The sequence below is a fragment of the Macrobrachium nipponense genome, chromosome 24 (genome assembly GCF_015104395.2).
Source record: "Macrobrachium nipponense isolate FS-2020 chromosome 24, ASM1510439v2, whole genome shotgun sequence".
Classification (NCBI taxonomy): Eukaryota; Metazoa; Arthropoda; class Malacostraca; order Decapoda; family Palaemonidae; genus Macrobrachium; species Macrobrachium nipponense.
This window is the reverse complement of record NC_061091.1, coordinates 78,889,639-78,916,320: the sequence shown is the minus strand read 5'-3', so window position 1 is coordinate 78,916,320 and position 26,682 is coordinate 78,889,639. Positions and strand designations below refer to the sequence as shown.

General features: G+C 37.0%; 3 long non-coding RNA genes across 4 annotated transcripts; all 3 read left to right on the top strand.

Annotated features, from left to right (window-relative positions):
- Positions 1-1,674: 1,674 nt before the first annotated feature.
- Positions 1,675-2,221, top strand: LOC135204413 (uncharacterized). 2 transcript variants are annotated; one of them, XR_010312204.1, is made up of 2 exons: positions 1,675-1,731; positions 1,941-2,221. It is a non-coding gene; the product is annotated as an uncharacterized LOC135204413 (long non-coding RNA). The 2 variants fall into 2 exon arrangements; XR_010312205.1 differs by having other exon boundaries at positions 1,680-1,728.
- Positions 2,222-20,565: 18,344 nt separating this feature from the next.
- On the top strand, positions 20,566-21,105 carry LOC135204405 (uncharacterized). Its single transcript, XR_010312203.1, has 2 exons — positions 20,566-20,620; positions 20,830-21,105. It is a non-coding gene; the product is annotated as an uncharacterized LOC135204405 (long non-coding RNA).
- Positions 21,106-23,233: 2,128 nt separating this feature from the next.
- Positions 23,234-23,778, top strand: LOC135204399 (uncharacterized). Its single transcript, XR_010312202.1, has 2 exons — positions 23,234-23,286; positions 23,499-23,778. It is a non-coding gene; the product is annotated as an uncharacterized LOC135204399 (long non-coding RNA).
- Positions 23,779-26,682: the final 2,904 nt, after the last annotated feature.

Below are 26,682 nucleotides of genomic sequence, written 5' to 3'. Positions count from 1 at the left end.
GAAGAATACAGACTACTCAGAGCTTTCTGAAAGCAAAAGGCAGCTTTCGAAAGCAGTGACAGAGGATGCACGTCTAAAAGGGAACGAGAAAACTTCAAAATGTGAGAATAAATTAAGATGAAACAAAAGTAAGTCTGGACGACGAGAGACAGACACTGCTCTGCTACCAGCCATTTGTCCCGTGTGACTGGATATTATTATCAGACCATCGTGGTAAGGAAGTTCACTTTGACTTAGTTCCACCACACACAAGAAGATCAAGCAGTGAGGCCATACACATCTTGGCAAAAGCTATGACATCACAGGCCATGAAAAGATCGAATCCTTAGCCATCTAAGGATACGTCACTAACCATTCAGATTTAAAAAATTCCTTGGAAATTTCATGTGACAGTAACCAACAAATGTCAGAGCTCCACAAGAGTTCCTCCTTTGGACTAAGTTAATAAAGAATAATGACACTGCTACACTAAGACTTATCTTAGCTATGGATAGCTAATCACTAATCAACCCAGCCACTTTGTAATGTCTGATTGATTATCTTAATTCTTAGGCTTTTTTGGTATAACGCCCAAATCTTGAGGATTCAGAGTAATTGGTAATGAATAGCTGTTTTCCAACCTTAATCTAGGGTCCACGAGGCAGATATGTTCTTCTGTCATTTTGGGTTTCAAGATTCATAGAAGAAATCGGTATGATTCTCAAACAATACATGTGCCATTTGAACAAGTATCTGTATATCTGTAATTTACCTACTTGGCTGCATAATTACCTGGATGTACATCGTTCATTGCTCCTTGTATACAACCCACACGAATTCTTTGGCGTAGGAGTGCTCATGAAGTGTGAGCGATTAGTTTCAAAACCATAAAATTTCAGACATCCATAAATTTATCAACATTGGCGCTGCATCAGTGAAAGTCAGTTAACTATTCGTTTTGAATAAGATCGAAAGAGTTTGACAAAGAATATTCAAAGGAAGAGAATGTCAGTCGAGCGAAACTTCTGTACCTACTGTACTGATAAAAGAAAAAATAGAGACCAAGGTTTTAGCAATATATGATATGAAAATACTTTTAAGGAAAGGCGATAAAATGGCAGCATAAATATTTGCTTTGTAATTCATAATAGCATAGTAGTGATTGTTTTTCTACGTGCGTCCGTGTGTCAGTAATAAAAATAATAATCTTAAGATGCAAAACAAAAAATATCCCCAGGCCCCAGTAATTGGATACAAAAGATGACTGATGTAGGAATGTTACAAAATTATGACAAGAAAGGGATTCATTCTTGCAGAATGCTTCAAAATTCAAAATGGAGAGAGAGAGAGAGAGAGAGAGACTAGAGAGAGAGAGAGGAGAGAGAAAGAGAGAGAGAGAGAGAGAGAGAGAGAGAGAGAGAGAGAGAGAAGCAATAAAATTTTAGGAATTAAAGAAGGACATTGGTCAGTGTTCCTCTTCAGAAAATTCTTTGCAATTTCTAGATTTATAACTCAAGTCTTCTTTTATTCATAGTACAAAAATATGGTTATATTAACAACAAAGGTTTATAGATTGTCCCTCACGATGACAAAGCAATGCTTCCGTGGCTCTCGTTGGCACTGAAACAAGGCCCAGTTTTTGCTTGCTCGATGCTGGTATATAAGACGTGACTGCTAAGGCAGGACATTCACTCACTCAAGTGCCTCTGTCGACTGAACACTCCTCAACCTCAGCTCTTCAATATGAAGGTGGTGAGTCAATGAGCACATCAGGTCCAGTTCTGATTCACAAGTCAATATGTGAATAGTCTCTGAGTCAGTTCATGAATTATATTTAAATTTATATGAGTATGTTTTTATATATAAAGATGATGGCACTGAGATTAATCAAGATTAAGACTTAAAGATGATTTTCAGTCTCTGAATAACTGATAATCGATTATTCCTTCTCATATTTGCAGATTGGCTCAATGTTGTTTGCTTCTGGTGGCTCTGTTTGCCATCTTGGGATCCTCTGAGGCCATGCCGGAGCCTGAAGCCGATCCTGGCTTCCTCGGTGGTGGATACTATAGGCCTTATTACAGACCCATCATCAGCTATGGCTATGGAGGCTATGGTGGTTACGGAGGCTACGGATGGTAAATGTTTCTCTTGATGACGACATCGAGAGAGATTCTTCAGAGTCTTCAAATGTTCCTGTAGCTACTTTGTAATTACGTTTCACAATAAATTATAGATAAAATGTCTTTTTTTCATTTTTTCCAGAATTTGTACAATAGACTGGATTTTAAAAGCGCAATGCATTTGTTGCTCATTGCATGCGTCATAGCTTGGCCTTCAGAACATTTTCTGAACAAGAACAATTTTTTTTTTTCAATAGCTTTTTACATCAATTTCATGTGTGATTTTGGACAAAAAAAAATCTCTCATATAATCCTCGTTGGATTGAAAAGTTTGAATGAATCTTCCTATGCTGAAGTGGCCTAATTCTTGGCCCCGATCCTTTAGGTCAATAGAGCAAGAAAGAAGAAAGCGAAGAAAGTATAAAGAACCCCATAGACATCTTTCATTTTCCTTGAACCGGGGAAAGTTGCTGTGACTGGGAAACACAGCGGAACCCAGAAGAATCCAGACCACATAAAGTTTTGTAAAAGCCCAAAGCAGTGTCACCAGAACCATCTTCAGAGAATGAGAACACATCATAGAATGAGAAATATATTAGATGGAAAATAAAGGTTGTTTTTGAGTGATGCTGAGTAGATCTTTCTGATGAACTGAGCCAAGAAGCATACAGGCGAGAGACACTTCGAAGAATCCAGGCATTTGTCTTATGATTGAGACACTCGAATACTCAATTCGCCTTCATTTGTAGGGAAGGAAGTGTTTTGAACGAAGTGAACTTGTCTATTAATTAATGCCATACAATACATTGTGGAAAGTCTGCAGACGCCCTGTGGCATTCGCCAGCCTCCAGATATGATGTCTACTAAAACCTAAAAGATGGAGACTTGGCTAATGGATTGCGTACTGTTCATTACTCCTTTGAATGCTTTACACACACGGTAACTACATATAAACATATGTAATTATATTGACAATTATCACACTATATTCTTTGGAAGCTGAATTTCAAGTTAATGGACCTTGTAGGGCTTCCTCCATATGAATAGGGTTTATCTTCTGAATAATATTAGTAATAATAATAATTCTTTACTTACTCTGTTAGTATTCCTGAAATAGTTGTGACCCATTACTTTTCGTACAAAAAGCAGGTCCAGGTGCCAGGTTCCAGCCCTCGCAAGAATGATTGGCAAGTGGTATATGATTCCAACTGTCCAAGGCTTTGAAGAAAATTTAATCCTTCTCCATTTATGGGTACTTTCCAGCACTGTTCAGAAATAGACAAGACATCGAAAGCTCTCTTACGAAAGAAACCAGACGATGCCGAATGTCCTCAAAGCTCTTACTCGGGAATATGCCATATGAGAATAGGCCAGTTAAGCTTTTGCTAAGCCAGATTGCTAAGCACTAATCAGACCCAGCCGTTTTTGCAAAGACTGACTGATCAGCTGAATTATCATTGCATATTCGATAAATCATTTTCCTGACAGAGCAATGGGATAAGAGGAACATTTGCTATCCTCAAGTCTTGGGTAGGAAGGCGATCTGGAATTCAGCAAAGTTTTAAAATTCACGAAAGAAACAAGTCTTCTTTATGAATGATATATGTTCACTTTGAAAGGAACTTTGTTATTTACTTAAATTAATAATCTTAATATTATTATCATTTCAGTAGATGAAACCTATACACATGGAACAATCACAGAGGGTCTGACTTGAAATTAAAGCATCCAAAGATCATGATACAGAGCCATTGATTTTCATGCCCTGGGGGAGACGAGAACCTGTGATATCTGAGTGACATTCACGACACAACCACTATGCCACTCGACCAGCTAAATTGTGCATAGCATCTAAGATAAGTGATATGAATGTTTTAACGAAATTTTTTCTTATGTTTACCTACTTTCATCAAATGTATATATTACAGCTTTATCATATAGAGCCAAATTTATGAAACTAGTCAAGTAATCAATCATTATTGCAATAAGAAAAAATAACAGAAAATAAGGGATGCTTTGAATAAGAGAGAAAGAAACCTGACTGAAAATATTCTCAGGAAGACTTGTCACTCATCAGTCGCTCGATCGAACCGTCTTGTACTTGAAGAATATCAAACTGAAGGAATCAGTCAAGAATGTGGTCTGAACAATTAAGGAAACAGAAGACACAGCAAATCAACTATAGGGATGGGATGGAAAGAGTTGTAAAGTCTTCATTGCAATCACTTCTTTTGAGGTAACATGTTCCGTAACAACTTATTCGTTGTCTAAATATTTTGCAGCAAAGATATTTCTATATGTTTTTTAAAAATGAAATGAGAGAGAGAGAGAGAGAGAGAGAGAGAGAGAGAGAGAGAGAGAGAGAGAGAGAGAGAGAGAATGTAATCAATTTTAGGCAATAAAAAACAAAAATATCGGACAGTAGTCCCTTCAGCAAGTACTTGGCAATTTCTAGATTTATAAACTCAACTTTCTTTATTCATTGATACAAAAACATTGTTATATTAACAACAAAAGGTTATATATTGTCCCTCACGATGACAAAGCAATATTTCCGTGGCTCTCGTTGGCACTGAAACAAGGCCCAGTTTTTGCTTGCTCGATGCTGGTATATAAGACTGACTGCTAAGGCAGGACAAATTCACTCACTCAAGTGCCTCTGTCGACTGAACACTCCTCAACCTCAGCTCTTCAATATGAAGGTGGTGAGTCAATGAGCACATCAGTCCAGTTCTTATTCACAAGTCAATATATGAATATGTCTCTTGAGGAAATCATGAATTTTATCTAAATTTATATGAATATATTTTTATGTATAGAGGTTATTGCGCTGAGATTAATCAAGATTAAGACTTAAAGATGATTTCCAGCCTCTGAATAACTGATAATCAATGATTCCCTCTCTTATTTCAGATTGGCGCAATGCTGTTGCTTCTGGTGGCCCTGTTTGCCATCTTGGGATCCTCTGAGGCCATGCCGGAGCCTGAAGCTGATCCTGGCTTCCTGGGTGGTGGATACTATAGGCCTTATTACAGACCTATCATCAGCTATGGCTATGGAGGCTATGGTGGGTTACGGAGGCTATGGATGGTAAGTTTCTCTTAATGATGGCGTCGAGAAAGATTCTTCAGATTCTTCAACAAATGTTTCCTGAAGCTATTTTGTAATTAGGTTTCACAATAAACTCACGATAAAATGTCTTCTTTAATATCTCCAGATTTATTTAAAAATAGACTGATTTTAAAAAGCACTATGCAGCTGTTGCTAATTTGCAAGCGTCAAAGCTTGGCTTCCAAAATATTTTTTCTGAACAATAATAACGTCTCAATAACTTTTTACAATCAATGTTTATATGTGATTTCGTACAAAAAATCTCTCGTAGAATCGTTTTATTTGACCAAAGTTTGATTGAATCATAAGCATGTCTGAAATTGCCCAATTCCTGGTCAGTCTCTTTAAGCAAAGAAAGTGAGGTAATTAAGAAGAAAGTGAAGAAAGTATATAAAAAAAAAAAAAAAAAACCCCCCAAACGGACACCCTTTCCTGCTCCTTTCACTGGGGAAAGTTACAGCGAGCCGGAGGCACTGTAGAGCCAAGAAGAATACAGACTACCCAGAGCTTTCTGAAAGCAAAAGGCAGCTTTCGAATTGCAGTGACAGAGGATGCACTTCTAAAAGGGAACGAGAAAACTTCAACGACATTAGAGAGTGACGTCTTAAAAAGAATAAATACACTAGACAACGTTTAATATGACCCATTATGAAACGTCTCCCTATTGCCAACCTTAGGTGATGTAGACAACACAAACGTAATCCGTAAATGCAAAGTCCTGAAATTTTTTTTCGTATAGTGTGACTGAGATTACCCTATAAACTGGCAGTTTTCAATTCTCCATTAAGTCTTTGGAACCTTTTTTTGAATTCAAGATTTTCACAGTAAAGGGGAAAGGAGATTTGGACACTGGATAGGATTTCATATCAGACCATCGTGGTAACGGAAGTTCACTTTGACTTAGTTCCACTGCACACAAGAAGAACAAGCAGCGAGTCCGTGAGTATCTTGGCAAAAAGTTTATGGTATCGCAGGCCGTGAAAAGATCGCAATCCTTAGCATCTTAAGGATACGTCACTAACCATTCATGATTGAAAGAATGCATTGGAAATCTCATGTGACAGTTAACATACAAAAGCCAGAGATCCAAAAAGAGTTTCCCTTTTGACTAAGTGAATTAGAGAATTACACCTGCTACACTAAGACTATTTCTATGCTATGGATAGCTAATCACTGATCAACCCAGCTACTTTGTAATGTCTGATTGATGGATCTTGACTCTTAGGCTTTTTTCGGCCGTAACGCCCAAATCTTGAGGATTCAGAGTAATTGGTAAAGAATAGCTGTTTTCACACCTTAATCTAGGGTTCACAGGGCGGGATAGGGATATGTTCTTCTGTCTTAGGGTTTCAAGATTTATAGAAGAAATCGGTATGATGATTCGTGAACAATACATATGAAAGGGGGGTGTGCCTTGTATAAGAAGGCGCCCTATGAGGTTATGTTAGACTTGCGATAATCTCACGCTAAGTCGGTTGTTATGCACTTCCATACTCATTGGAGTGTTCTTGGGGTTTGTTCGGGGTTTGTTGATCACTTACGAAGTCGGTATCTTCTCTGGTTAGGACGACGATGTGTTAAACTCATATGATATTCTTTCTGATGTGAGGTTTCTAGTAGAAAACACGACAAGTATAAAAAAATACATATATTCTTCTGAGATTACATGATGAATATCAGATAGATAGGATTGTACAGATCTTCTAATGACGATGGCTTGATCGCTTCTGCCAATGATGATGGCTAATTCAACTCTGACTACCATCTCAGTTACAAATCATAAAGGAAGCAGACAGTAGCTCGAATCAAAAACATACGAACATACACACAGATGACATAGTTACAAATCACGTAGGCCGTTTGAATTATAGGTAGTTCGGGGGTAGTTGTCTCCAACAAGCAGGGGAAGCTTGGACAATGTTTTCAAAAACAAATGAAAGACTGCAGGTGACGGCATGTCATCTTAGCCTACTTTATTGTATACTTGTATCTTAGCATACTTTATCGTCTCTGGCTCTGATCACATTCCCGCAAGCATCTGGTTGACTTCTTTAGTTTTAGTTTTTTATATATATGGAATAACATTCCTATATTTTTATTATGTAATCACTTACACATGCGCAATTAGAACAGGTATCTGTATATCTGTATTTACCTACTTGGCTGCATTATTAACTGGATGTACATCGTTCATTGCAACCTTGTATCAACCCGCATGAATGCTTTGGCGTAGGCGTGCTCATGAAGTGTTGAGTGATTAGTTTTAAAACCATAAAATGTTCAGATATCCATAAATTTATCAACATTGGCGCTGCATCAGTGAAAGTCAGTAAACTAATCATCGATGCAATGTGAAAAGATCAGGAAGGGGAAGGTTCTAAATAAGATCGAAAGAGTTTGACAAAGAATATTCTAAGGAAGAGAAATGTCAGCCAAGCGAAACTTCTTGTACTACTGTACTGATTAAAAGAAAAGAAAAAATAGAGAACAAGGTTTTAGCAATATATGATATGAAATTACTTTTAAGGAAATGGAGAGAAATGGCAGCATAAATATTGGCGTGCAGTTCATAATAGTTTAGAAGTGATGGATGTTTTTCTACGTGCTATGTGTGTCAGTAATAAAAATAATAATCTTAAGAAGCAAAACATATCCCAGGCCCCAGTAATTGGATACAAAAGATGACTGATGTTATGGAATGTTACAAATTATGACAAGAAAGGGATTCATTCTGCAGAATGCTTCTAAAAAGGAGAGAGAGAGAGAGAGAGAGAGAGAGAGAGAGAGATAGAGAGAGAGAGAGAGAGAGAGAGAGAGAGAACAATAAAATTTTAGGAATAAAAGAAGGACGTTGGTCAGTGTTCCTCTTCAGGAAATTCTTCGTAATTTCTAGATTTATAAACTCAAGTCTTCTTTTATTCATTGGTACAAAAAAACTGTTATATTAACAACAAAAGGTTATACACTGTCCCTCACGATGAAAAAGGAATGACTTCGTGGCACTCGTTGGCACTCGTTGGCACTGAACAAGGCCTAGTTTTTGCTTGCTCGATGCTGGTATATAAGACGTGACTGCTAAGGCAGACATTCACTCACTCAAGTGCCTTTGTCGACTGAACACTCCTAAACCTCAGCTTTTCAATATGAAGGTGGTGAGTTAATGAGCACATTAGGTCGAGTTCTGAGTCACGAGTCAATATATGACTACATCTCTGAGTTTTTATATATAAAGATTATTGCACTGAGAGTAATCGTGATTAAGGCTTAGAGATGATTTCAAGTCTCTGAATAACTGATAATCGATGATTCCTTCTCGTATTGCAGATTGGCGCAATGGCTGTTGCTTCTGGTGGCTCTGTTTTTGCCATCTTGGGATCCTCTGAGGCCATGCCGGAGCCTGAAGCCGATCCTGGCTTCCTCGGTGGTGCATACTATAGGCCTTATTACAGACCCATCATCAGCTATGGCTATGGAGGCTATGGTGGTTACGGAGGCTACGGATGGTAAATGTTTCTCTTGATGACGACATCGAGAGAGATTCTTCAGAGTCTTCAAATGTTCCTGTAGCTACTTTGTAATTAGGTTTCACAATAAATTATAGATAAAATGTCTTTTTTCATTTTTCCAGAATTTGTACAATAGACTGGATTTTAAAAGCGCAATGCATTTGTTGCTCATTTGCATGCGTCATAGCTTGGCCTTCAGAACATTTTCTGAACAAGAACAATTTTTCAATAGCTTTTTACATCAATTTCATGTGTGATTTTGGACAAAAAAATCTCTCATATAATCATCGTTGGATTGAAAAGTTTGAATGAATCTTCCTATGGCTGAAGTGGCCTAATTCTTGGCCAGTCCCTTTAGGTCAATAGAGCAAGAAAGAAGAAAGCGAAGAAAGTATAAAGAACCCCATAGACATCTTTCATTTTCCTTGAACCGGGGAAAGTTGCTGTGACTGGGAAAAACACAGCGGAACCCAGAAGAATCCAGACCACATAAAGTTTTGTAAAAGCCCAAAGCAGTGTCACCAGAACCATCTTCAGAGAATGAGAACACATCATAGAATGAGAAATATATTAGATGGAAAATAAAGGTTGTTTTTGAGTGATGCTGAGTAGATCTTTCTGATGACTGAGCCAAGAAGCATACAGGCGAGAGACACTTCGAAGAATCCAGGCATTGTCCCTTATGATTGAGACACTCGAATACTCAATTCGCCTTCATTTGTAGGGAGGGAAGTTTTGAACGAAGTGAACTTGTCTATTAATTAATGCCATACAATACATTGTGGAAAGTCTGCAGACGCCCTGTGGCATTCGCCAGCCTCCAGATATGATGTATACTAAAAACCTAAAAGATGGAGGACTTGGCTAATGGATTGCGTACTGTTCATTACTCCTTTGAATGCTTTACACACACGGTAACTATATAAACATATGTAATTATATTGACAATTATGCACACTATATTCTTTGGAAGCGTGAATTTCAAGTTAATGGACCTTGTAGGCTTCCTCCATATGAATAGGGTTTATCTTCTGAATAATATTAGTAATAATAATAATTCTTTGCTTACTATGTTAGTATTCCTGAAATAGTTGTGACCCATTACTTTTCGTACAAAAGCAGGTTCCAGGTGCCAGGTTCCAGCCCTCGCAAGAATGAAATTTTGGCAAAGTGGGGCCCCCCAAGGTATATGATATCCAACTGTCCAAGGCTTTGAAGAAAATTTAATCCTTCTCCATTTATGGGTACTTTCCAGACGTTCAGAAATAGACAAGACATTGGAAAGCTCTTACGAAAGAAACCAGACGATGCCGAATGTCCTCAAAGCTCTTACTCGGGAATATGACATATGAGAATAGGCCAAGTTAAGCTTTTGCTAAGCCACAGATTGCTAAGCACTAATCAGACCCAGCCGTTTTGCAAAGACTGACTGATCCACTGAATTATCATTGCAAATTCGATAAATCATTTCCTGACAGAGCAATGGGATAAGAGGAACTATTTGCTATCCTCAAGTCTTGGGTAGGAAGGCGATCTGGAATTCAGCAAAGTTTTAAAATTCACGAAAGAAACAAGTCTTCTTTGATGATATATGTTTTCACTTTGAAAGAACTTTGTTTATTTACTTAAATAATCATATATATTATCAGCATTTCAGTAGATGAAACCTATACACATGGAAACAATCACAGAGGGGTCTGACTTGAAATTAAAGCATCCAAAGATCATGATACAGAGCCATGATTTTCACTGCCCTGGGGGAGACGAGAACCTGTGATCTGAGTGACATTCACGACACTAACCACTATGCCACTCGACCAGCTAAATTGTGCATAGCATCTAAGATAAGTGATATGAATGTTTAACGAAATTTTTTTCTTTCTTATGTTTACCTACTTTCATCAAATGATATATATTACAGCTTTATTATCATATAGAGCCAAATTTATGAAAACTAGTCAAGTAATCAATCATTATTGCAATAAGAAAAAATATCAGAAAATAAGGGATGCTTTGAATAAGAGAGAAAGAACTGACTGAAAATATTCTCAGGAAGACTTGTCACTCATCAGTCGCCCGATCGAACCGTCTTGTACTTGAAGAATATCAACTGAAGGAATCAGTCAAGAATGTGGTCTGAACAATTAAGGAAACAGAGAAACACACAGCAATCAACTATAGGGATGGGATGGAAAGAAGTTGATAAAGTCTTCATTGCAATCACTTGCTTTTGAGGTAACATGTTCCGTAACAACTTATTCGTTGTCTAAATATTTTGCAGCAAAGATATTTCTATATGTTTTTCAAAAATGAAATAAGAGAGAGAGAGAGAGAGAGAGAGAGAGAGAGAATGTAATCAATTTTAGGCAATAAAAAAAATATCGCGGACAGTAGTCCCCTTCCGCAAGTACTTGGCAATTTCTAGATTTATAACTCTTATATTCATTGATGCATAAACATTGTTATAGTAGCAACAAAAGGTTATATATTGTCCCTCACGATGACAAAGCAAGATTTCCGTGGCTCTCGTTGGCACTGAAACAAGGCCCAGTTTTTGCTTGCTAGATGCTGGTATATAAGACGTGACAGCTAAGACAGGACATTCACTCACTCAAGTGCCTCTGTCGACTGAACACTCCTCAACCTCAGCTCTTCAATATGAAGGTGGTGAGTCAATGAGCACATCAGGTCCAGGTCTAATTCACAAATCAATATATGATTACGTCTCTAAGTAAATTCATGAATTATATCTAAATTTAAATCAATATTTTTTTATATATAGAGATTATTGCACTTAGAGTAATGAAGATTAAGACTTAAAGATGATTTCCAGCCTCTGAATAACTGATAATCAATGATTCCCTCTCTTATTTCAGATTGGCGCAATGCTGTTGCTTCTGGTGGCCCCTGTTTGCCATCTTGGGATCTCTGAGGCCATGCCGGAGCCTGAAGCTGATCCTGGCTTCCTGGGTGGTGGATACTATAGGACCTTATTACAGACCCCATCATCAGCTATGGCTATGGAGGCTATGGTGGTTACGGAGGCTATGGATGGTAAATGTTTCTCTTAATGATGGCGTCGAGAAAGATTCTTCAGATTCTTCAAATGTTCCTGAAACTATTTTGTAATTAGGTTTCACAATAAACTACAGATAATATGTGTTCTTTAATTTCTCCAGTATTTATACAATAGACTGATTTTTAAAAGCACTATGCAGCTGTTGCTTATTTGCATGCGTCAAAGCTTGGCCTTCAAAATATTTTCTGAACAAGAATAACTCCTCAATAACTTTTTACATCAATGTTTATATGTGATTTTGTACAAAAAATCTCTCGTAGAATCGTTAGTTGACCAAAGGTTTGATTGAATCATCCAATGGCTGAAATTGCCCAAATCCTGGTCAGTCTCTTTAAGCAAAGAAAGTGAGGTAATTAAGAAGAAAGTGAAGAAAGTATAAAGAACCCAAATGGACATCTTTCCTGCTCCTTTTGCTGGGGAAAGTTACAGTGAAGCCGGAGCACCGTAGTGCCGAGAAGAATACAGACTACCCAGAGTTTTTTGAAATCAAAAAGCAGCTTTCGAAAACAGTGACAGAGGATGCATGTCTAAAAGGGAACGAGAAAACTTCAACGACATTAGAGAGTGACGTCTTAAAAAGAATAAATACACTAGACAACGTTTAATATAACCCATTATGAAACGTCTCCCCACTGCCAAAACTTACGTGACGGAGACAACACAAAAGTATTACGTAAATGCAAAGTACTGTACTTTTTTTTCTAAAACGTGTCAGTGACTGAGATTACCCTATAAACTGGCAGTTTCATTTAAAGTCTTTGGAACCTTTTTTTTTGAATTCAAGATTTTCACAATAAAGGAGAAAGGAGATTTAGACACTGGATATTCTTATCAGACCATCGTGGTAAGGAAGTTCACTTTGACTTAGTGCCACCGTACACAGGAAGAACAAGCAGTGAGTCCGTGAGCATCTTGGCAAAAGCTATGGCATCACAGGCCATGAAAAGATCGAATCCTTAGCCATCTAAGGATACATCACTAACCATTCAGATTTAAAGAATGCCTTGGAAATCTCATGTGAACAGTAACATACAAAAGCCAGAGATCCAAAAAGAGTTTCCCTTTGGACTAAGTAAATAGAGAATGACAATGCTACACCAAGACTTATCTAAGCTATGGATAGCTAATCACTGATCAAACCCAGCTACTTTGTAATGTCTGATTGATGATCTTGACTCTTAGGCTTTTTTGGCGTAACGCCCAAATCTTGAGGATTCAGAGTAATTGGTAAAGAATAGCTGTTTTCACACCTTAATCTAGGGTTCACAGGGCGGATATGTTCTTCTGTCATTCTGGGTTTCAAGATTTATAGAAGAAATCGGTATGATTCGTGAACAATACATATGAAGGGCTGTTGCCTTGTATAAGAAGGCGCCCTATGAGTTATGTTAGACTTGCGATAATCTCACGCTAAGTCGGTTGGTTATGCACTTCCATACTCATTGGAGTGTCTTGGGGTTTGTTGATCACTTACGAAGTCGGTATCTTCTCTGGTTAGGACGACGATGTGTTAAACTCATGATGATATCTTCTTTCTGATGTGAGGTTTCTAGTAGAAAACACGAAGTATAAAAATACATATATTCTTCTGAGATTACATGATGAATATCAGATAGGATTGTACAGATCTTCTAATGACGATGGCTTGATCGCTTCTGCCAATGATGATGGCTAATTTCAACTCTGACTACCATCTCAGTTACAAATCATAAAAGGAAACAAGGGACAGTAGCTCGAACATACGAACATACACACAGATGACATAGTTACAAATCACGTAGGCCGTTGAATTATAGGTCGCGGTAGTTGTCTCAAGCAGGAAGCTTGGACTAATGTTTTCAAAACAAATGAAAGAACTGCAGGTGACGGCATGTCATCTTAGCCTACTTTATTGTATACGTTATCTTAGCATACTTTATCGTCTCTGGTCTGATCACATTCCGCAAGCAATCTGGTTGACTTCTTTAGTTTTTTAGTTTTTATATATATGGAATAACATTCCATATTTTGTTTTATTAGTAATCACTTACACATGCGCAATTAGAACAGGTATCTGATATCTGTAATTACCTACTTGGCTGCATTATTAACTGGATGTACATCGTTCATTGCACCTTGTATACAACCCGCATGAATGCTTTGGGCGTAGGCGTGCTCATGAAGTGTTGAGTGATAGTTTTAAAACCATAAAATGTTCAGATATCCATAAATTTATCAACATTATTGGCGCTGCATCAGTCGAAAGTCAGTAAACTAATCATCGATGCAATGTGAAAAGATCAGGAAGGAAGGTATAAATAAAGAGCGAAAGAGGTTTGACAAAGAATATTCTAGGAAGAGAATGTCAGCCAAGCGAAACTCTTGTACCTACTGTACTGATTAAAAGAAAAAAATAGAGAACAAGGTTTTAGCAATATATGATATGAAATACTTTTAAGGAAAGGAGAGAAATGGCAGCATAAATATTGGCGTGCAGTTCATAATAGTTAGAAGTGATGTTTTCTACGTGCTATGTGTGTCAGTAATAAAAATAATAATCTTAAGAAGCAAAACATATCCCCAGGCCCCAGTAATTGGATACACAAAGATAACTGATGTTATGGAATGTTACAAATTATGACAAGAAAGGGATTCATTCTGCAGAATACTTCTAGAAAAGAGAGAGAGAGAGAGATGAGAGAGAGAGAGAGAGAGAGATGAGAGAGAGAGAGAGAGAGAGAGAGAGAGAGAGAGAGAGAGAGAAGCAATAAAATTTAGGTAATAAAAGAAGGACGTTGGTCAGTGTTCCTCTTCAGGAAATTCTTCGTAATTTCTAGATTTATAACTCAAGTCTTCTTTTATTCATGGTACAAAAAACTAAAAAAATTGTATATTAACAACAAAAGGTTATACACTGTCCCTCACGATGACAAAGGAATGATTTCGTGGCACTCGTTGGCACTCGTTGGCACTGAAACAAGGCCTAGTTTTTGCTTGCTCGATGCTGGTATATAAGACGTGACTGCTAAGGCAGGACATTCACTCACTCAAGTGCCTTGTCGACTGAACACTCCTAAACCTCAGCTTTTCAATATGAAGGTGGTGAGTTAATGAGCACATTAGGTCGAGTTCTGAGTCACGAGTCATATGACTACATCTCTGAGTTTTTATATATAAAGATTATTGCACTGAGAGTAATCGTGATTAAGGCTTAGAGATGATTTCAAGTCTCTGAATAACTGATAATCGATGATTCCTTCTCGTATTGCAGATTGGCGCAATGCTGTTGCTTCTAGTGGCTCTGTTTGCCATCTTGGGATCCTCTGAGGCCATGCGGAGCCTGAAGCCGATCCTGGATTCCTCGGTGGTGGATATTATAGGCCTTATTACAGACCCATCATCAGCTATGGCTAGGAGGCTATGGTGTTACGGAGGCTATGGATGGTAAATGTTTCTCTTAATGACGACATCGAGAGAGATTCTTCAGATTCTTCAAATGTTCCTGAAGCTACTTTGTAATTAGTTTCACAATAAATTACGATAATTTCTTCTTTCATTTCTCCAATACTTATTTCAGAATAAGAGTGATCTTTAAAAGCACAATGCAGCTGTTGCTTGGCCTTCAAAATATTTTCTGAATGAGAATAACTTTTCCTTTTCAAAAACTTTTTATATCAATTCCGTGTGGGATCTTGGACACGAAAATCTGTCATAGAATCAACTTTAAACCGCAGTTTGAATGTATCTACCTATGGCCAAAATTTCCCTATTCGTGGTCAGTCTTTTTAAGCAAGCACTTACTTACTTACTTAATTTATCTTCCCGCCAATGGCCAGTGGCATAAGGCTGATACAGTTCCTCTCCATCTGTCCCTATCCTGAGCCATTTCCCTCACTTCCTCTATGTTCTGGATTTCTTCTTCAAGATCTGACAATTATGTATATCCACCTCGTTCTTGGGCCTTCCAGCGTCTTCTTCCTAATTGTACTGCTCTCATGCTCTCCTGGGTCTCTATTCACCCATTGAAATCGTCCCACATTTAAGGCCAAGTATCCTCCTCAGCAGCGTCATCTCAAAAGCATCCAACCTTCTCTCCTCTGTTTCTGGTCAGTGCCCATGTGGACGAACCTACATCAGGACTGGCAGTGCTACTGCATTAAATATTCTCATCTTAGTTTTCAAGCTGATTTCATGCCTTGACCACACGTTTCTTGTCAAAATTTAAAAAGCTCTTGCTGCTCTTAGTTTCTTTGTATATCCTCAATTTGCTTCCTGTTTGCTGTTATCACACTTCCCAAGTATACAAACTAAAAAGAAAATGAAGAAAGTATTAAGAACCCAATGGACACCTTTCCTTTCCCTGCAACTGGAGGAATGTTACAGTGACGAGAAAGCACATCATCTAGAAGAATCCAGATTACCCAAAGCTTGTAAAGCACATGCAGCTTTTAAAAGCAGTGACGGAAGAAGGACGCCACCACAGAATAACTACACTAAATTCTAACTGACTGACTACTGATGATGCATGTCAGGCTGTGAAATAATCCTTCCGCAGGATTTTGTACAAATTACTTCTTGATCACAATGTACGTAAAGGCGATGATGAATCTTCAGCTTAAAATGATTCAAACTGAAATTCATGATGTCTCTCATAGAAGTACGGAAGAGGAAGTTATTCTGTTCACTTTCTTGGTGGTGCTTTGGGGCACTGTTATGTCTAAAAAAAGTAAACAATGCAAGGAAATGGAACCGGAACTTCTGATCCACGAAATAAACTGAGCTGGAAAATATGAACGACACTGAAACTTAAAACAAGAAATAAAACAGCCTACAAGAGTGAAATAGACAATAGACCTCAATACGTTCGGAAAAACAAGTTGAACATTGACTAATCGTGGTGTCATGTTTCCAACAGAAAATCTCAGTACTGGACTGCTGTCTGGTCTGTCTGAACAAAAAGAAAACAATTCTGGGAAAATCATGGTCACTCCAGTTAAATTGCGTCCTGGTATGGCTGGAATTGTGTTTTAACAGAGATAATCCGTTTAAACTCAACAGAAATCGTTTCTAACACAACAAAGACCTTGTCGGACAGAAAGGACAGTATCTTGAGCTTTCATCTTTTTATTTAGTGAGTGTGTACATTTATTTCTCTTTTCTAATTGCCTGATCTCTTCTTATTGTATTTCATATTACCTTATGTCACTCATTTCAATGAAAACACTATTGTTTAGAAGCTTGAATTTCAAGTCAGCGGCCCCATTTGAGGGCTTGTTCTATATAGAATGTTCATCTTGTGAATAACAATAATAAATAATAATAATAATATAATAATAATAATAATAATAATAATAATAATAATAATAATAATAATAATAATAATAATAATAATAATAATAATAACAATAATGAGACACATATACTTCCGCCTGAGTAACTGGATATGAAAAAGAACTTACATCATGGAATAAGGCATAATTCCTTTGTAAATGGTTGGAAAAGTTATTTTTCAAAACAACCTATTAGTTGCTGAAACATTCTGTAGAGAAGTTACTAAGAATGACTTCAAAAATACAATAGTAACTGGGTAAAAGGTTCCTTAACTTTGGATAGTCCCTCAGATATAAAAAATTACTTAATGAATAAAAAACACTACATTATATTTCTGTGAGGTATAAAAAATAAACCTCACCAAGTTCCACCAGTATTGACATTTCATTGCAATTATCTACTGAAATTCCATTCCATTTGAGATACATTAATGAATATGTAGATGTGAGAGATAGAATAATGCAAATTACAAAGAATTACGTTAAGCTTCAACTAACTGGTGAAAAAATCATAACAAAGAATTTGTGTATACATTTGAGAGAGAGAGAGAGAGAGAGAGAGAGAGAGAGAGAGAGAGAGAGAGAGAGAGAGAGAGAGAGAGATTGTATCCCACGACAAGAGAAGACAGACATTCTAAGAATATGTCATACAAAAATCGAAATAGAGAGGAAAGACCATCAGTTATTTCACCTTTCCCTAATTATCCTCAATTTACAGATTTGCATCTCTAATTAAACCTCATCTGTTCCCTAATAGATAAAAAAAACAATGTGTTTTTTAATAGAAGGTTACTACAACTGAAGGTTATGGAATGACCTTCACGATGACAAAAGCAATGTTTTGACTCTCGTTGGCACTGAAACAACCAAGGCCAGTTTTTGCTTGCTCGATGCTGGTATATAAGACGTGACTGCTAAGGCAGGACATTCACTCACTCAAGTGCCTCTGTCGACTGAACACTCCTCAACCTCAGCTCTTCAATATGAAGGTGGTGAGTCAATGAGCACATCAGGTCGAGTTCTGATTTACAAATCAATATATTGAATACTTCTCTGAGTAAATCATGAATTATATCTAAATTTATATGAATGTTTTAATATATATATATATATATATATATATATATATATATATATATATATATATATATATATAGATTATTGCACTGAGATTAATCAAGATTAAGACTTAAAGATGATTTCCAATCTCTGAATAACTGAGAATCGACGATTCCTTCTCATATTGCAGATTGGCTCAATGCTGTTGTTCTGGTGGCTCTGTTTGCCATCTTTGGATCCTCTGAGGCCATGCCGGAGCCTGAAGCCGATCCTGGCTTCCTTGGTGGTGGATACTATAGGCCTTATTACAGACCATCATCAGCTATGGCTATGGAGGCTATGGTGGTTATGGAGGCTATGGATGGTAAACGTTTCTTTTAATGATGACGTCGAGAAAGATTCTTAGATTTTTCAAATTTTCCAGAAGCTACTTTGTAATTAGGTTTCACAATAAACTACAGATAAAATGTTTTCTTTAATTTCTCCAGTATTTATACAATATACTGATTTTTAAAAGCACTATGCAGCTGTTGCTAATTTGCATGCGTCAAAGCTTGGCCTTCAGAACATTTTCTGAACAAGAATAACATCTCAATAACTTTTTACATCAATTTTTATATGTGATTTTGGACACCCGCCAATACAGAAATATTTTCGATAGGAGAAAGTGACGTTCTACAAAGAATAAAGATACCAGGCACGTTGTATAACGCATTATGAAACGTCTCCCGACTGCCAAAACTTACGTGATAGACACAACACAAAAGTAATCCGTAAATGCAAAGTATTATACCTTTTTCTAAATCCTGTCAATGCCCGAGATTACCCTATAAATTGGCAGTTTCATTTAAAGTCTTTGGAACCTTTTTTTTTGAATTCAAGATTTTCACAATAAAGGAGAAAGGAGATTTAGACACTGGATATTCTTATCAGACCATCGTGGTAAGGAAGTTCACTTTGACTTAGTGCCACCGTAAACAAGAAGAACAAGCAGTGAGTCCGTGAGTATCTTGGCGACAAAAGTTATGGTATCGCAGGCGTGAAAAGATCGAATCCGTTAGCCATCTAAGGATACGTCCACTAACCTATTCAGATTTAAAGAATGCCTTGGAAAAAATCTCATGTGACAGTAACTAACAACAAATGCTAGAGCTCCAAAAAGAGTTTCCCTTTTTGGACTAAGTGAATAGAGAAGACACTGCTACACTAAGACTTATCTATACTATGGATAGCTAATCACTAATCAAACCCAGCCACTTTGTATGTCTGATTGATCATCTTAAATTCTTAGGCTTTTTTGGCGTAACGCCCAAATCTTAAGGATTCAGAGCATTTTTGGTTTCAGATTCATAGAGAAATTGGTATGATTCTCGAAACATAGATGTGCCCTTTGAACAGGTATACTGTATATCTCGTAATTTACCTCCTAGGCTGTATTATTACCTGGATGTACATCGTTCATTGCACCTTGTATAACAACCCACAAGTGAATGCTTTTCGACGTAGGCGTGTTTTTCAAATTTCTGAAGGTTTGAGCGATTAGAGTTAAAACAATAAAATTTCAGGCATCCATAAATTTAACAACATTGGCACGCTGAACTCAGTGAAAGTCAGTAAACTAATCATCGATGCAATTTGTGGGAATGTGAAAAAGATCAGGGAGGAAGGTAATTCTAAATAAGTATCGAAAGAGTTTTGAACAAAGGAAAGAATATTCAAAGGAAGAGAATGTCAGTCGAGCGAAACTTCTTTTTGTACCACCTACGTACCGATTACAAGAAAAAATAGAGACCAATGGTTTAGCAATATATGATGAAATTACTTTAGGGAAATGGAGAGAAATGGCACATAAATATTTGCTTGTAATCCTAATAGCATAGTAGTGATGTTTTTCTACGTGCTGTCATGTGTGTCAGTTAATAAAAATAATAATCTTAGGAAGCAAAACACATCCCAGGCCCCAGATAATTGGATACAAGATGACTGATTGTAGGCAATGTCATATTATGACAAGAAAGGGATTCAATCTGTAGAATGCTTCTTAAAAAAAAAGGAGAGAGAGAGAGAGAGAGACGAGGAGAGATGAGAGAGAGAAGAGAGAGAGAGAGAGAGAGAGAGAGAAGCAATTAAAAATTTTAGGAATAAGAAGGATCGTGAGGATAGAAGCGCAGTGTTCCTCTTCAGGAAATTCTTGCAATTTCTAGATTTATAAGTCAAGTCTTCTTTTATTCATAAGGACAAAAATAGGGTTATATTAACAACAAAAGGTTATATATTGTCCCTCACGATGACAAAGCAATGTTTCCGTGGCTCTCGTTGGCACTGAAACAAGGACCAGTTTTTGCTTGCTCGATGCTGGTATATAAGACGTGACTGCTAAGGCCTGACATTCACTCACTCAAGTGCCTCTGTCGACTGAACACTCCTCAACCTCAGCTCTTCAATATGAAGGTGGTGAGTCAATGATTAAATCAGGTCCAGTTCTGATTTACAAATCAATATGTGAATACGTCTCTGAGTAAATTCATGAATTATATCTAAATTTATATGAATGTTTTTATACATCAAGATTATTGCACTGAGATTATTCAAGATTAAGACTTAGAAGATGATTTCTAGACTCTGAATAATACTATAATCGACGATTCCTTCTCATATTGCAGATTGGCTCAATGCTGTTGCTTCTGGTGGCTCTGTTTGCCATCTTGGGATCCTCTGAGGCCATGCCGGAGCCTGAAGCCGATCCTGGCTTCCTGGGTGGGGGATACTATAGGCCTTATTACAGACCCATCATCAGCTATGGCTATGGAGGCTATGGTGGTTACGGAGGCTACGGATGGTAAATGTTTCTCTTAATGACGACGTCGAGATTCTTCAGATTCTTCAAATGTTCCTGAAGCTACTTTGTAATTATGTTTCACAATAAACTACAGATAAAATGTCTGATTTCATTTCTCCAGATTTTGTACAATAGACTGATTTTAAAAAGCACTATGCAGCTGTTGCTCATTTGCATTCGTCATAGCTTGGCTTCAGAACATTTTCTGAACAAGAATAATTTCTCAATAACTGTTTAAATCAATTTCATGTGTTTTTTTGGACAAAAAAAATCTCTCGTAGAATTGGCATTTGACCAAAAGTTTGAATAAATCTACCTGTGGCCCAAATTGCTCAATTCTTGGCTAGTCTCTTGAAGCAAAGAAAGTGAGGCTAGAAAGAAGAAAGTGACGAAAGTATAATGATCCCAAAGAGACACCTTTCCTTTCCCTTCCACTGGGGAAAGTTAAAGTGACAGAGAGAGCACATCAGACAGAGCAGCTTTTAAAAGCAGTGACAGAAGGAGAACCTCCACCATAGAAAGAGAACTTCTCTAAACATTCTGTCTGACTGACTGAATAATCATTCCGTAGGTTTTGTGTAAATTGCTTTTCGATCACGATGTACGTAAAGGCGATGAATGAATTTTTCACACGAGATGATTCAACGTAAGATTATCAAACTGAAATTCATGATGTCTCTCGTGGAAGTTACGGAAGAGGAAGTTATTATGTGGCCACCTTTTCACTTTCTTCGTGGTGCTTTGGGGCACTTTTATGTCAAAAAAATGTAAACAATGCATGAAATTCTAACCGGAGCTTCTTATCCACGAAATAAACTGTGCTGGGAAATCTGAACGACACTGAAACTTAAAACAGAAACAAAACAGCCTACTAGAGTGAATCAGACAATAGACCTTTCAATACGTTCGGAAAAACAAGTTGAAACATTGGTTAATTGTTGTGTCATAATTCCAATAAAGAGAAACTCAGTACTGAGACAGTGTCTGGTCTGTCTGAACAAAATGACAATTCTGGGAAATCATGGTCACTCAGTCAGACTGTGTTCTGGTGTGGCTGGAAATGTGTTTTAACAGAGAGAATCCGTTTAAACTCAAGATAAATCGTTTCTAACACAACATAGACCTTGTCGACAGAAAGGAGAATCTTGAGCTTTTATCTTTTTATTTAGTAAGTGTGTACATTTATTTCTCTTTTCTAATTGCTAATCTCTTCTTATTGTATTTCAAAGCTTGAATTTCAAGTTAGTGGCCCCATTTGAGGGCTTGTTTTATATGAATGGGGTTCATCTTTTGATTAATAATAATAATAATAATAATAATAATAATAATAATAATAATAATAATAATAATAATAATAATAATAATAATAATAATAATAATAACAATAATGAGAAGCATATCCTTCCGCCTGAGTAACTGGATACGAAGAAGAGCTGATATCATGGAATAAGGCATAATTCCTTTGGAAAGGGTTAGAGAAGTAATTTTTCAAAACAACCTGTTAGTTACTGAAGCATTCTGTATATTCGTTACTTTGAATTATTATAAAAATATAATAGTAACTGGGCAAGGGTTCCTTAACTTAGGGATAGGCCCTCAGATATAAAAATTGCTTAAATGACAAAAAAAAAACCATTATAATACATTTCTATAAGGATAAAAATAAACTCACAAGTTCCACCAGTATTAAAACTTCATTTGCATTCCATTCCATTTAAGATACATAAACAGCGTCGAAATAATGAAATATGTAGATGTGATGAAACGGAATAATGCAAATTACAAAAGAAGGACAAAGGATTACGTTAAGCTGCAATAAGCAGGTGAAAAATCATAAAAAAAACTTGTGTATACATTTGAGAGAGAGAGAGAGAGAGAGAGAGAGAGAGAGAGAGAGAGAGAGAGAGAATTACATTTCCGTGAACAGGGAAGACAGACATTCTAAGATTAGGTCATAAAGTCGAAATAGAGAGGAAAGACCATGAGTCAAATCATCTTTCCCTAATATCTCCTCAATTTACTGATTTGCATCTCTAATTAAACCTTCATCTGTTCCATAATAGATAAAAAAACAATGTTTTTATTGAAGTTATTACAACTGGAATGACCCACACGATGACAAAGCAATATTTTCGTGGCTCTCGTTGGCACTGAAACAAGCCCAGTTTTTGCTTGCTCGAAGCTGGTATATAAGACGTGACTGCTAAGGCAGGACATTCACTCACTCAAGTGCCTCTGTCGACTGATCACTCCTCAACCTCAGCTCTTCAATATGAAGGTGGTGAGTCAATGATCACATCAGGTCGAGTTCTGATTTACAAATCAATATATGAATACGTCTCTGAGTAAATTCATGAATTATATCTAAATTTAAGTGAATATTGTTTATATATAAAGATTATTGCACTAAGATTAATCAATATGAAGACTTAAAGATAATGATTTCCAGTCTCTGAATAATACTATAATCGACGATTCCTTCTCATATTGCAGATTGGCTCAATGCTGTTGCTTCTGGTGGCTCTGTTTGCCATCTTGGGATCCTCTGAGGCCATGCCGGAGCCTGAAGCCGATCCTGGCTTCCTCGGTGGTGGATACTATAGGCCTTATTACAGGCCCATCATCAGCTATGGCTATGGAGGCTATGGTGGTTACGGAGGCTATGGATGGTAAATGTTTCTCTTAATGATGACATCGAGAAAGATTCTTCAGATTCTTCAAATGTTCCTGAAGCTACTTTGTAAAAAGGTTTCACAATAAATTACAGATAAAATGTTTGCTTTCATTTTTCCAGAATTTGTACAACAGACTGATTTTAAAAAGCACAATGCAGCTGTTGTTCATTTGCATGCGTCTTAGCTTGTCCTTCAGAATAGTTTCTGAACAAGAATAACTCCTCAATAACTTTTTACATTAATTTTATGTGTGTTTTTGGAAAAAATATCTCCCGTAGAATCGTTATTTGACCAAAAGTTCGATTGAATCTAACTATGGCTGAAATTGCTCAATTCTTGGTCAGCCTCTTCAAGCAAAGAAAGTGAGGCTAGAAAGAAGAAAGTGAAGAAAGTATAAAGAACCCGATGGACACCTTTCCTTTCCCTTCCGCTGAGGAGAGTTACAGTGACTGAGAAGGACACCAGAGCCCAGAAGAATCCAGATCATCCAAACTTCTTGAAAAGCACAAAATTAGTTTTCGAAATCTGTGCCAGAAGAAGCACCTCCACCAAAGAATGAGAAGGCATCATAATATGGGAATTAATTCAGTGGAAAATAAAAGTAAGTTTTGAGTGATGCTGAGTAGATGTTTCTGATGAACTGTGCCGAGAAGTATGCAGACGAGAGACACTTCAGAGGATCCAGGCATTTGTCCCTTATGGAAGGGTCTTACTCGAACACGGCAATCGCCTTCTTTTGCAAGGAATGACGTTTTGAACGAAGTGAATATGTTTATTGATTAATGTGATACAATGCATTGCGAAATGTCTGCAGACACCCTGTGCCGTTCACCAGCATCCGGATATGATGCCTGCTGAAACCTAGGAGTAGGAGATTTGGCGAATGGATTGCATACTGTTCATTACTCCTTTGAAAGCTTACACACGCTAACTGCATATAAATATATGTAATTATATTGACAATTGTGGACACTGTATTCTTTGGAAGCTTGAATTTCAAGTTAATGGACCTCCATTTGAATAGGGTTTATCTTCTGAATAATATTCTTAAATAATAATAATTCTTTGCCTACTATGTTAATATTCCTGAAGCAGTTGTAACCCATCACTTTCTGTACAAAACCAGGTTCCAGGTTCCAGGTTCCAGCTCTCGCAAGAATGACAGGCAAGGAGTATGTGGTATCCAATAGTCCAAGGCCTTGAAGAAAAATTAAGCCTTCTCCATTTATGGATACTTTCCAGACTGTTCTGAAATAGACAAGGCATTGGAAAGCTCTTACGGAAGAAACCAGACAATGCCGAATGTCCTCAAAGCTCTCACTCGGGCAAATGCCCTATGAGAATAGGCCAGGTTAAACTTCTGGTAAGACTCAGCCGTTTTGCCAAGACTGACTGAACCGCTGGATTATTATTGCAAATTCGAGAAATCATTTCCTGACAGAGCAATGGGACAAGAGCAACTATTTGCTATCCACGACTGTTGGGTTTTTAGGCGATCTGGAATTCAGCAAAATTTTAAAATTCACGAAAGAAACAAGTCATCTTTATGAATGATATATGTTCCTTTTGAAAGGAACTTTGTTATTTAATTAAATATTCATTAATATTATTATCATTTCAGTAGATGAAACTTATACACATGAAACAATCACAGAGGGGCCATTTGCTTGAATTTCAAGCTTCCAAAGATCATGATACAGAGCCAGTGATTTTTCACTGCCCTGGGGGAGACGAGAACCTATGATATCTGAGTGGCATTCCACGACACTAACCACTACACCAGCGGACCAGCTAAATTGTGAATAGCATCTAAAATAATTGATATGAATGATTTAAAGTAACTTTTTTTATGTTTATCTACTTTAATCGAATGATATATATAATTTATTATTATATAAAGCCAAATTTATGAAAACCAGTCAAGTGATCAATCATTATTCCAATAAAAAAAAAAATACAAAAACATCAGAAAAGAAGGAATGCTTTGGATAAGAGGGAAAGAACATGACTATAAAAGTATTCTTAGGAAGACTAGTCTTATACTTTAAGCATATCAATGGAAGGAATCACTAAAGAATGTGGTCTGAACAATGAAGGAAACAGAGAAACACGCAGCAATCAACTATAGGGATGGAAAGAAGTTGATAAAGTCTTTATTGCAATCACTTACTTTTGAGGTAACATGTTCCGTAACCACTTATTCGTTGTCTAAATATTTTGCAGCAAAGATATTTCTATGTTTTTTAAAAATGAAATGAGTGAGAGAGAGAGAGAGAGAGAGAGAGAGAGAGAGAGAGAGAGAGAGAGAGTATGTAATTAATTTTAGGCAATAGAAAAAATATTGGCCAGTAGTCCCCTTCTGCAAGTACTTGGCAATTTCTAGATTTATAACTCAACCTTCTTTTATTCATTGATACAAATACATTGTTATATTAGCAACAAAAGGTTATATATTGTCCCTCACGATGACAAAGCAATATTTCCGTGGCTCTCGCTGGCACTGAAACAAGGCCCAGTTTTTGCTTGCTCGATGCTGGTATATAAGACGTGACTGCTAAGGCAGGACATTCACTCACTCAAGTGCCTCTGTCGACTGAACACTCCTCAACCTCAGCTCTTCAATATGAAGGTGGTGAGTTAATGAGTACATCAGGTCCAGTTTTGATTCATCACAAGTCAATATAAGGAATAGTTTTCTGAATAACTTCAAGTTTTATTTTATCTAAATTTCAATGAATATGTGTTTTTTATTACATAAAGATGATTGCGATGAGATTGATCGTGATTATGACTTAAAGATGATTTCCAGTCTCTGAATAAGTGACAATCGATGTTTCCTTATCATATTGCAGATTGGCGTAATGCTGTTGCTTCTGGTGGCTCTGTTTGCCATCTTGGGATCCTCTGAGGCCATGCCGGAGCCTGAAGCCGATCCTGGCTTCCTGGGTGGTGGATACTATAGGCCTTATTACAGACCCATCATCAGCTATGGCTATGGAGGC